This window comes from Coenobita brevimanus, chromosome 73 (assembly GCF_032717465.1).
Source record: "Coenobita brevimanus isolate Jiangsu-jjx chromosome 73, ASM3271746v2, whole genome shotgun sequence".
NCBI lineage: Eukaryota > Metazoa > Arthropoda > Malacostraca > Decapoda > Coenobitidae > Coenobita > Coenobita brevimanus.
In genome coordinates, this window is record NC_137026.1 from 6,430,858 (window position 1) to 6,442,959 (window position 12,102).

At 45.9% G+C, this 12,102-nt stretch overlaps 1 pseudogene; it reads left to right on the forward strand.

The window, feature by feature from the left end:
- Window positions 1–12,102, forward strand: part of LOC145407427 (cell adhesion molecule Dscam2-like) — a 78,220-nt pseudogene that overhangs the window by 34,196 nt on the left and 31,922 nt on the right.

Sequence of the window (12,102 nt, forward strand, 5' to 3'; positions counted from 1 at the left end):
GGGCGATAAGCGAGGCGATAAGCGAGGTGATAAGCGGGGTAGAAAGGGTCAAGTTTCACCACGCACCAGGTCAGAAACCCCCCCGCCTGCCCCCTGCTCAGTTCCCTCACCCGCGCCACCCCCCGACTCACCGCCCCTGCACTCACACCCCTCCCCGTTGCCTCCTGCCTCACCCACCTCCCGCTTGCCTCCTGCCTCACCTCCTGCCTCACCCATTGCCTCCACATCAGCTCCTTCTCACGGGGAAAGGAGTGGAATGCAACCTGCCCCTGCCACTGAACCACACACAGGGCAAGTGGATGCATTTGTTTGGTCTGACGGTGGAGATTTCCAGCCACACAATCCACCGTTTGATATGACAAATGCTGGAATACAGCCTGCCTTCCCATGCAACGCAGGTGATGAGTTTGTTGATTACTTCCTGGCCTTCCTTGATGATGAAATTGTGCAGCATGTCAGCGATGAGACCAATAGGTATGCAGCTCAGTGTGCAGCAGAAGGGCTGGGACCTATTGGCTCACCAAAGCAAGTGTCATGGTTGCCTGTCGGGATCAGAGAGATGTATGTGTTTTTTGCACTAATGTTTCTGATGCCCCATATAAAGAGACATGAGTTGGAGGAGTACTGGCTCGTGGATGACATAACTACTATCCCTATATTCGGGAAGTATATGTCACGGGATCGGTTCCGACAGCTGCTAGGATACCTGCACTTCGCTGACAATGACAACCCGTCCCAAACTGACCCTTTGTGGAAAGTGAGGGATTTTCTCAACAGGATTAGGGATCGATTTATGCGATTTTTCAGGCCTATGCAGAAAGTCGTCATAGACGAATCCCTGGTATTGTTCAGAGGACGTCTCAAATTCATGCAGTACATCCCCAGCAAACGCCACCGCTTTGGGATAAAGTTCTTTGTGCTGTGTGACTGTGAGACGAGGTATATCCTTGATTTTGTCATTTACTCGGCTAGCACAATCGATGTGAACAGGAAAGACCCCCTTGGCTTCTCTGGCTCCGTTGTATAAGTGCTGATGGAGAGGTATTTTGGTGGTAATCATGTGCTGTACACAGACAATTATTACACAGCACCGAAACTCTCCAGATACCTTGCTGAACACGGCATTGGCACTGTTGGCACTGTACGGAGCTATAGGAAAGAGTGGCCTAGTTTCCCTGAAGCATCATCATCATCCAGGGGAGATGTTCACCTGAAGAAGTCAGACAAGCTTCTTGCGATCAGGTGGCATGACAAGAAGGTCGTGAATATGATCAGCACCATCCACAATGGGGAATTGAAGAGAACTGGGAAGGTCAGCTACAGGACGGGAGAGCCAATCATGAAGCCTGATGCCGTCATTGATTATAATGTAAATATGAGACTTGTTGATAAGTCTGATATGATGATTGGCGAAATCGACTGTCTCAGGAGAAACACCCGATGGTACAGGAAGGCTTGCCTGCACATGCTCGATATGTGCATGCTCAACGCCTTCATTCTCTACAAGACACAAGTCGGGGGCATAAGGCAACCATCACTGAGACAGTTTTCGAAGACTGTCGTGCAGCAGCTACTTGCACGATTTGGTCAGGTGACGGCATTGATCCCAAGGCGACACTCTGACACACAACCTGACCGTCTTGAGTGCCGCAATTACATGAGCCGGCACCAGCTTGTGAAATTGCCTCCTACAGCAGGCGGCAGGTTGTCACAGGGCCGCTGCAGAGTATGTTCTACCACCACACGGAGGCCTAGGACGAGAAAAATGAGCACACACCAGTGCCTTGAATGCCAAGTCGCTCTATGTGTAAGTCCGTGCTTTGCCGAGTACCACTCTCTGAGTAAATACTGAAAGTGACAGTGATATATAGTGATGCGACAGTGACGTGCTTTGCCAATAATTGTATAATGGATAATGTAGTAATAAGGGATATTTTGCCTAGAAAAAAAAGGAAATATTGGCCAGTATAATAAGTGATATTGTAATAAGAGAATCTGCGGCACTTGTGGAATTCTGCAGCACTTATGTAATTCTGTGATGCGCCAGTGACACAATATAGTAATAAGTGCATTGTAAATATAATGTACATTGCCCATATTATATGTAAAATAATATTAGAAGTTAGAAAGAATGAAAAGATCGCATGAAACGTCAGTGAGCGGGTGCCGCCGCAGTGAAGTGAGGCGCAGCCGGAGTGAAGAGCGGGCGCAGCCGCAGGGAAGTGCCTTTTACCTACCTCAGTGAACACAGAGTGGGTGTTTATCGTATGTACAGTGTTCATATATGTTTATATTACTATTATGAGAGAGTGGTTGGCATTTGGTACTGGTGTGTGGGGCGTAAAATAGTTATTTCACACCCCTCACTTCTAACGGCTCTCCCCGTCCTGTGAAAGTCAACAAAGTCATGAAACCTACATCAATGGAAAGCTGAAGGTTAGTACTTTCTAATGGTACCTTATTTTTTTCTCTAGCTTTATTCTGTGCAGAGTTATTAAGGTTTAAAGGTTTGTTTACATTTGGCTGAAACTCCCGCGGGAGAGGACAGTCAGACCAAAACAATACCCGCAGTTAAAGGGTTAACCCATACATGCACGACATACCCATACCTCACACACCACAGATTCACATAGCTTCCTATGCAGATTACATAACACTTACATGTACGCACCAAAATGCAAACACAGCTTCTAATATCCTCCAACCTTACCTCAGCACACTGCATGAATGGTTCACCACAAACAGGCTCAAAATAGCCCCAGCCAAATCTACAGTGACCCATCTCACAAACTGGACAGCAGAACACAGTCACATCCCAAATCTCACCACAAACAACACTCCCCTACCACACACACACACACACACACACACACACACACACACACACACACACACACATACACACACACACAAAATCCTTGGTGTACCATACAATACATCAATGTCATTTAAACACCACATCACAAACATTAAAAATAAAATAACACCAAGACCCAGTGCCTTGAGGTCACTTGTCCATACAACATTCGGACACAACAAAGAAACCACCACCACCACAGTATGCAAACAATACATACGATCAGTGAAGAATTATGCAAGCCCTGCCTGGGCTCCTAACCTCACCAAAACACACTACAACACTACAGACCATACAGAACAAGGCCCTAAAAATAATCACAGGCTGCACAGCTACTACACCCACAGACCACCTATATCAGGAAACCAAAGTCCTCATAGTCAAGGATCACCTAGACATGAGAGGCACCCAGTTTCTTGCTGCAGCCTCCACAAACCCACAACATCCACTACATTACATGGCAGCACATCCACCCCCACCAAGGAACATCAAAACAACACCCAGCACACGATATCATACACAAATACTGTCATCTCTTCCCCCTCGCCCACCTCAGACCAGCTTCCAGAAGCATATCCACACTCAGATCACTTGCCGCTCCATTCAGTTACTTAAAGACAACACACAGCTGCATGCACGGTCTCCTGACATCCACCCTTCTGAATCCTATCTCCCTCGTGAGGACAGGGTCCACCTGGCCAGGTTGAGATTTGGGCACCATCCAGCCCTTTTAAGCTACCAAAAGAGGCTGGATGACCCTGTCGCTGATGCCTGTCCAGGATGTAACACAGCATCCCACACTATTAAGCACATTATGGAAGACTGCATTGCACACAGACACCTACGCCAACAACACAATATACACACTTTGAGAGCTCTGTGAGAAAGCCCGGTCTCGGCCATGGCCTTCCTAAGGGACTCGGGGCTGTTCGGCCAGACTGCCTAGAGAACAACCATAACAACAGCTACTACTACTACTACGACTAATTCCCGCTCGTAACTCAGACTTGCAGGAAGGACAGGTCTTAAGTCTTCTCATGCCTCTTGTTTCCTCTACAAAAAAATAAGTAAATAGATCGATCGATAGACAGATAGATAGGAGTACACTGTAACACCAGTCAAGCAGGGCAGTACTCCCGAGGTTGATGGAAAGCTGATGACAGGGAGTGCTGGAGCTCCCGTTTCATCAGCCCTCAGGACTAGTTCCTGACCATCCCTCTTTGCTGAACTTTTTCAGTGTCTCAATTACACAGAGAGTAGGCCAGCATGCTCACCAGTACAAATTTCTCTAACTATCTACACCAAACTACATGCACAGTACACACTACATTTCCTATTCAAAAATCAACAAAAATGGCGTCTCTTCACCAAGCCTCGGAGTCCCCAGGGGGAGGGGGACCATAAATGCCCCCACCATCCGCCTCTCTTCCGGTGATGACTCGAGGTGCCTGGAACCACTGTCTGACTCTTTTCTTCTTCATTTCTGCAACATTCGTGGCCTTTCCTCTAACTTTTGCTCTGTTGAGCACCACCTCTCCTCCTCTAAACCTCACCTTTTTCTAACGGAGACTCAGCTGTCTGAGGCAACTGACAGCAAACCCTTTTCTGTATCCTCCTACTTTCTCTATACTCATTTCAAAGCCAAAGGTGGCTGTTGTGTATATATACGCAACGACTTATCTTGCTCTCGTGTTCCTGAACTCTATTCTTCTGAATTCTCTACACTCTGGCTTCGGCTTTCCTGTCATTCTCTGACTAAATATATCTGTGCTGTTTACTTATCCCCTAATTCTACTATCAAAAATTCTTCGACTATCTTACTTCTACAATGGAACACATTCTATCCATTTCTCCTTTCTCTGAAATCTCCATTCTAGGAGATTTCAATGTTCACCACCACCTTTGGCTCTCCTCTCCTTTCACGGATCCACCTGGTGAACAAGCCTACATCTTTTCTATCCTTAATGACCTAGAGCAGCTTGTACAGCACCCTACCCGTATCCCTGACCACCTTGGAGAGAGCTCCAACATACTTGACCTCTTCCTCACAACTAATCCTTCTGCTTACTCTGTTAATCTTTTCTCTCCATTGGGCTCCTCCGATCACAACCTTATTACCTTAACCGGTACGGCCTGTGGACCCTCCAGGGAAACGTCGTCTGTGGCATTTTGGAGCCGCGGACTGGGAGGCCCTCAGGCAGTACTTCTTTGATTTTCCCTGGAATGATTATTGCTTCCATGGCCGGGAGCCATTTGAGTGTGCCTTGCGCATTACGGAGGTTATTCTCTTGGGCATGGAAGCATACATTCCTTTCTCATATCCTTTGAATAACGCAAGAAAGCCTTGGTTTAATCACGCTTGTTCTAATGCTGTCCGCAACAAGGAGAGGGCCTACAAAAGGTACCGGAGCCAACCCACCCCTGAATCACATCATCTTTACGTTTCTGCCAGGAATCGTGCTAAGTCTGTTCTTCGCTCTACTAAAAATAATTTCATCCACACTAAATGCTCTCAACTCTCGAACTCGAATTCCTCCCGCTCCTTCTGGTACCTTGCCAAAAATCTTTCTAACAACTTTACCTCATCATCCTTCCCTCCTCTTTTCTACTCTGATGGTTCTGTAGCTATTTCTTCTACTGATAAAGCAGATCTCTTCGCACAGACTTTCTCCTCCAATTCCACCTTAGACGATTCGGGTGCTGTTCCTCCATCACTTCCCCCCTCTGACTTCCTCATGGCTGACATTAAAATTTCTTCAGTTGATGTATTTTCTGCCATCACTGGCCTCAGTACTAACAAGGCATATGGGCCTGATGGGGTCCCTCCTGTTGTTCTCAAGAACTGTGCTTCTGTGCTTACACCCTGCCTAGGCAAACTCTTTCGCCTATGTCTGTCAACTTGTACCTTTCCTTCTTGCTGGAAGTTTGCTCTCATTCAGCCAGTCCCAAAGAAGGGTGACCACTCCCAACCCTCCAACTATCGTCCAATTGCTTTAACGTCCTGTATTTCAAAAGTTTTTGAGTCAATTCTCCATAGAAAAATTTTAAGGCATCTTTCCTATCACAACCTTCTTTCCGATCGTCAGTACGGGTTCCGTCAGGGACGCTCCACTGGCGATCTTCTCACCTATCTTTCAGACTCCTGGTCATCCTCCTTTCGGGACTTTGGCGAAAGCTTTGCCATTGCACTTGACATCTCAAAGGCTTTCGATCGAGTCTGGCATAAATCTTTAATTTCCAAACTGCCCTCTTATGGTTTCTATCCTTCTATCTGTGCCTTCATCGCTAGCATCCTTTCTGGTCGTTTTATAGCCACTGTTGTAGACGGCCATCGTTCTTCTCCTAGATCTATCAACAGTGGTGTTCCTCAGGGTTCTGTCCTATCACCAACTCTCTTCCTTTTATCCATCAATGATCTCCTAAGCTGTACATCTAACCCTATCCACTCATACGCTGATGACTCCACCCTTCACCTTTCCATTCGGTTCCCGCAACGCCCATATCAACAGTTACTTCAACAAACAAGGGATGAGGCTATGGCACAGCTAATGTCTGACTTGGCTCATATCTCTGACTGGGGTAAAAATAATATGGTTGTTTGTAATGCATCTAAGACTCAGTTCTTACACCTATCAACCCGACAAAATCTTCCACGGGTATACCCACTAATGTTTGATAATATTCAGCTTAATCCTGCATCATCCTTGAACATGCTTGGGGTTTCATTTACTCGGGACTTATCTTGGAAAGATCATATTACATCTCTTGTAAAATATGCTTCCAAGAGATTGGGTGTGCTAAGCCGACTCCGCCCTTTTTTTACCCCTGCACAATTGTTGACTCTATACAGGGGTTTTATCCGCCCCTGTGTAGAGTACAACTCTCATGTGTGGTGAGGCTCCCCACATACAGCTCTTCTCAATAGGGTGGAGTCAAAGGCTTTTCATCTCATTAACTCTCCTCCTCTTGCTGACTCCCTTCAACCTCTGTCTCTTCGCCGCACTGTTGCATCTTTATCTCTTTTCTATCGCTACTTTAATGGTCACTGCTCCTCTGAACTGTCTGCTTGCATTCCTCCACCTCTACGACGGGTGCGTAGCACCCGTCTGGCAGCAAACTCTCATCCCTTTTCTGTCCATCTTTCTAATGCAAGAGTTAACCGTTACTCCCAGTCTTTCATTTATGCAACAGGTCAACTCTGGAACTGTCTCCCTCTGTCTGTATTTCCTGCTGCCTATGATCTCCAGTCTTTCAAACGCAGTGTGTCCAGGCATCTCAAAATGATCGGATCTTGAATTTGGCTCTCTATTGTATTTTGTTTTTCTCTTGGAGGGAACTGTTACTGCGGGCTCATGGCCTTTGGTTTCTTCTTCCTCGCATAAAAAGAAAAAAAAAGATAGATAAGGATCTTGGGTACGAGAGGGAAATTATCGTAGATTAATATATTTTCCTTTATCCAGATGGTTAAGGAAATGTGAGTGCAGAATTTCCCTGTGTGCCTAGTTCATCCTGTAAATTCATGTCAGCGTTACAACGGGGAATGGGTCGTATATATGTGCGAGAATACGACCCTAGTGGATATCAAGGAGTTTATTTTTTGTACGTTCTTGCCACTTCTAGATGATTTTATATTAGAAAAAGCCCTCTCGTAAAGAAGAGGTTAAAAAGAGGCAATATTTAATCACTTCAGCTTGACAAATTTCTCTGTAGCTGAGGAGACATGACTGTAGTGAACTGTAATAATGTATTAAGCTGTTTTCTAAGGTGACAGTGCAATGTAGCCATCACATTCGTATACGGCTTGAAATATTAACCACGTCAAGGCTGTGTCATTGGATTATTTCGACGTCCTATACGCTGTACCCTCTTGTCAGTAGGCTAATCATACTTACATTAACATAGAATTTCTCAGCCACTGCTTACACCCTACCACACCTGCCCATACACCGTCACTTTAACTCCATCACCTGGCACTGTAGTCCATTCCAGAGTAGAATTATAGTTGCAGGTGAAGTTAAAGTAATGGAGTATTGGACATGTGTGAGCAGGTGAGAGTCGTGGCCGAGTTTACTTCTACCACTAACTGGACTATGAAACAAAACTTAAAATTTCTTCACCTATAATATTATGAAGCCCTAAAGCTACTCTATTTTTCCCTTTCTTACTTATTTTCACTGAACTACTGCTACTTTTAGTGACCTGAAATTTGTCACAGTGAAATAATAGGGTGAAAGTTTGCCAAACATTTTACCTCTTTAAATTCTCTCTTTTTTACTACTGGGTTATATTCCGAAGCTGACGGAAGCTTGGTATGGTTCTGTGCCCACACTTGATGCCGCTACAAAAGGTCGTCTAATATTGCACCTATACTTCTGACTTTCCTCTACTGAGAAATATTTCTATGCTGAAAGTGGCTTCGTATATTCCTCTGCCTATAGACGATTCTCATCAGTGGAGTACCCAGAAAGTTGAAAAGGTAGGGGGGGGGCTTTTTTTTTAATATCTTTATAACTGTGCAGCCCATGACTTTGGCAAGGGCAGCGAGCCCGTACAGCATGGGGGTTCTGGGGAGTGCTGTAAGCCCCCCCCCCCCCGAGAAAATTGTTCATTTTGGCCAATTTTATGATCATTTGGAGGCCATATGGAGTGGGTATACGACTTAAATGTAGCATATTCTAAAGTCGGTTTTAAGTACTCTGTGCCACTGAGTTATGACTCAGTCTCTCCAGTAACCTTATACTACTAAAAGTCAAACGCTCACATTTCGATCAAACAACTTTAGTACTGTAATAAATAAACATATATATATATATATATATATAAAATGAAAAAGAGGGGGGGCACGGCCACATGCCCCCCCCCCTCGGTACGCCACTGATTCTCATACACATAATTCGCAAATTCGTCAGGGTGGAAAGTGACAGACAGGCCTGAAGCAGTTTAAAATCGCACTGGAAGAGTAAGCAAACTTTTCTTCCCGGCCTTACACACATAGGTAGTACATGATTCTACAGTAGTGTGAAATGGATACGGTGGAATAGTATGTGAACTGCAGTCTCTGGCCATACATACATAATTACATGCCCGAATTGTGGAGTAGATATTGAAATTTTGTCTTTCTTTGTACAAACACGTCTCATAGGACGGACAAGTGTTGGCATTGCAGGTGTGGGTGACGGCCACAACAGCAGCGGGTGAAGGCAACGCCTCACCCAAGATGACCGCCCTGCCCTCCCCCAAGTCGAGGTACTCCCCCGTGGCTGTGGGTGGAGGCAGGACCTGGAGGGTTGGTGCGGGATCTGGAGTGACCCTGGGGTGTCGGGGGTTGGGGTCGCCGCCCCCCACCATCACTTGGACACGAGCCGGCGTGACAGTACAGAGCAGCCAACTGACTCAGCCATTGCCAGGGGGGGACCTTCATCTCACAGGTGGGTGAAAAAATAGCCAGGCCCATTTTACTCCTTTCCAGATACAAGTGCCCCAGTACAGGCTGCCGTAATTCGTTTCATTTAAGGGTCACTGTGTCCCACCTTCACTTGGACTCGAGTCAGAGTGACAGTAAGGAACAGCCAACTGACTTACCCACTGCCAGAATCAACCTCCATTTCAAGAACCAATCACAGCACGTTGCACAGTGGTCTAAAGTCACCAGTTCTTGACCATATTTCCATGTTATCCTTCTTGTTCACTTCACCTACTGTATGCAGGCACAGTCGAGGATTATTCTGCATTATACACTTGCCCATCACTTTAACCACTGACTGAGCCAAGTGGTGACGAAGCAAATATGGCTGGTTAGTGTCGTTTTATAGGTTATTTATGCAGAGTATGGCGATACTGGAAGTATTTATGTAACAGAGAGGAGGACAGTAAGGCCCCGTCCACACGAGCGGACAGTGCCCGACGGACAAACATTGATACCAGATCACATTCCAATTCACACATTTAGAAGGTGGCTGGCGGGCACGAGCGTAGATGACGTCATAATCAGGGAAACCACTGGCAATCTATCTATCACACCCTTGCCAGTTGTTGAGGCAATGCTTGCTGTGTGGACAACAAAACAAGTGTGCCCGGTAGTGACCAATGGCCGCCAGAAACTGCTCGATCTGGTAACACTGCTAAAGAAGCGAGAGATATACGCTCAGCAGGCAGTGCCCGTCAGGCATTGCCTGCTCGTGTGGACGGACCTAGATAATCGTCCTTTTGCTGTTTATTTTACATAGCTCTGTGGCAGTATAGGATAATGCCTGTCTCTGCGTCCTTTCCATAGCACTTCTTCGTGACTAGCATCTTATTCTAGTATTAATCAGTCATTAGAACTGAGCATTCAAGATGAAGAGTTACCAGTTTTAGGCCAAGTTAAGGTGAAAATAGTTTAGCAATATCAGTAAGAACATCGTGTATAACGCATTCATTCCATAACACTGCTTCGTAACTAACATCTAATTCTAGAGTTAATCTATCGTTACAACTCAGCGTTCTAGAGAGAGAGAGAGAGAGAGAGAGAGAGATGGCAATTTTAGGCCAAGTTAAAATGAAAAGCGTATAGTAGCATCAGTAACAGCATCGTGTATACCGCAGCTGTGAGGGAGACTGAGAACTACACATGCTGGGTGCGAAACAGTGTGGGGGAGGACAGAGTGACCCACCAAGTTGTTGCTCTCACCCCACCACCACCGCCCACCCTGGCACTAGCACACGCCACCCACCACACCCTCAACCTGACCATTACACCCACTGGCGATGGAGGGGCACCCATTCTAGGTAAGCTGAGAGGTTGTGTGTGTGTGTGTGTGTGTGTGTGTGTGTGTGTGTGCAGTAGTAGTAGTAGTAGTAGTAGTAGTACTATATAGTAATAGTAGTAGTAGTAGTAAATGGCGATGGAGGAGTACCCATTTTACAGAAGTTGAGAGGTTATTTTAGTGTGTGTGTGTGTGTGTGTGTGTGTGTGTGTGTGTATTAACGCATGGTACAGCACCCATTACAGGTGAGAGACGTTAATTACCTGTGTACAAAGTAAGAAGTGGGGAAGGCGCAACACCCATCTAAGGTGAGCTGAGAGATGAACCCCTTCAGTCCAGTGACGTCTTTTTCAGTGGCACCTTGCTGCCTCAAGACGATTTTATTCAGCTTCAGAGAGCGTCCTAGAAGTGAAGGGGTTGTGAAGGCTGTATCTAAACCCTTCAGTTTGAGAAGCCTGAATAAATGGGTCTGGAGATAACAAGAAGGAACAACAACAACAACAGCAGCAGCAGCATAAGCAATCTGAGTGACGGACCTTAATTTAGCGTCTGTACAGTAACAGATGATTACCATCCATCCATCCATCATCCAATCCTATGCCGCCCCATGAGGAGAGTAGGAGCCCAGGGCTAAGCAAGTTAGTCCTGACATTAAAGATGAGAGTGATCAGCCTCACTCATCCCTGAGTAGCATTACGTGACCAATAAACCGCAACCATCCTTGGATATTAATCTACACAGGCTCAATCCGATTGGAGCGCCTTAATTACCCACTAAACCACCAGGCCCCATAATTCAGTTACATGGTTACCACCTAAAGTAGTATATGGTTTCCTGGTGTACAGGATACCATTTGGCATGTCACTCAGTGTAGTCACCCATAGGCAGAAGGAAGAGGAAAGAGTGAAGGAAAGACAGAAGAGGGAGTGTAAAGTCACCCGTAGGCAGAAGGAAGAGGAAACGAAAATTTATACTAAATATTGTGGAGAAATCGATAGCCTGCGTGTACGAGTAGTCAAGTTCTTGCAGACCCAGGACTATCACAACGTGAACCCGGTGGACTGCAGCCTTAACTATCCTCCTGCAGTCCACCATCCTCCTCTCAGGGGACAGGGATGTAGGTGAAGGATGTTTATATTACCAGGTAACTGAGCCGCCCGGTTCTATCAGTGCTACCACATGAAGGCCCCCCTCTCCAGCACCATGTGTACAGTGAGTCTTCGTTATATGTCCGTAATGCCCCATAATAATACTGCATTAAAATGCAACAGGTTCTGTAAGTAGAGCAAAACTGGCAAATCATTTTTATAGGCAGCAATGAAACTTTACTAGGCAGTTTACCTGCATGTTATACCCGACTTAATGGCAAGAGAAGGACCTAAAAAATGCCACATGTAATGGCAAGAGAAGGACACATGTAACTACCGCTTTATGTATTATATATTATTACAGTGTGTGTGTGTGTGTGTGTGTGTGTGTGTGTGTGTGTGTGTGTGTGTG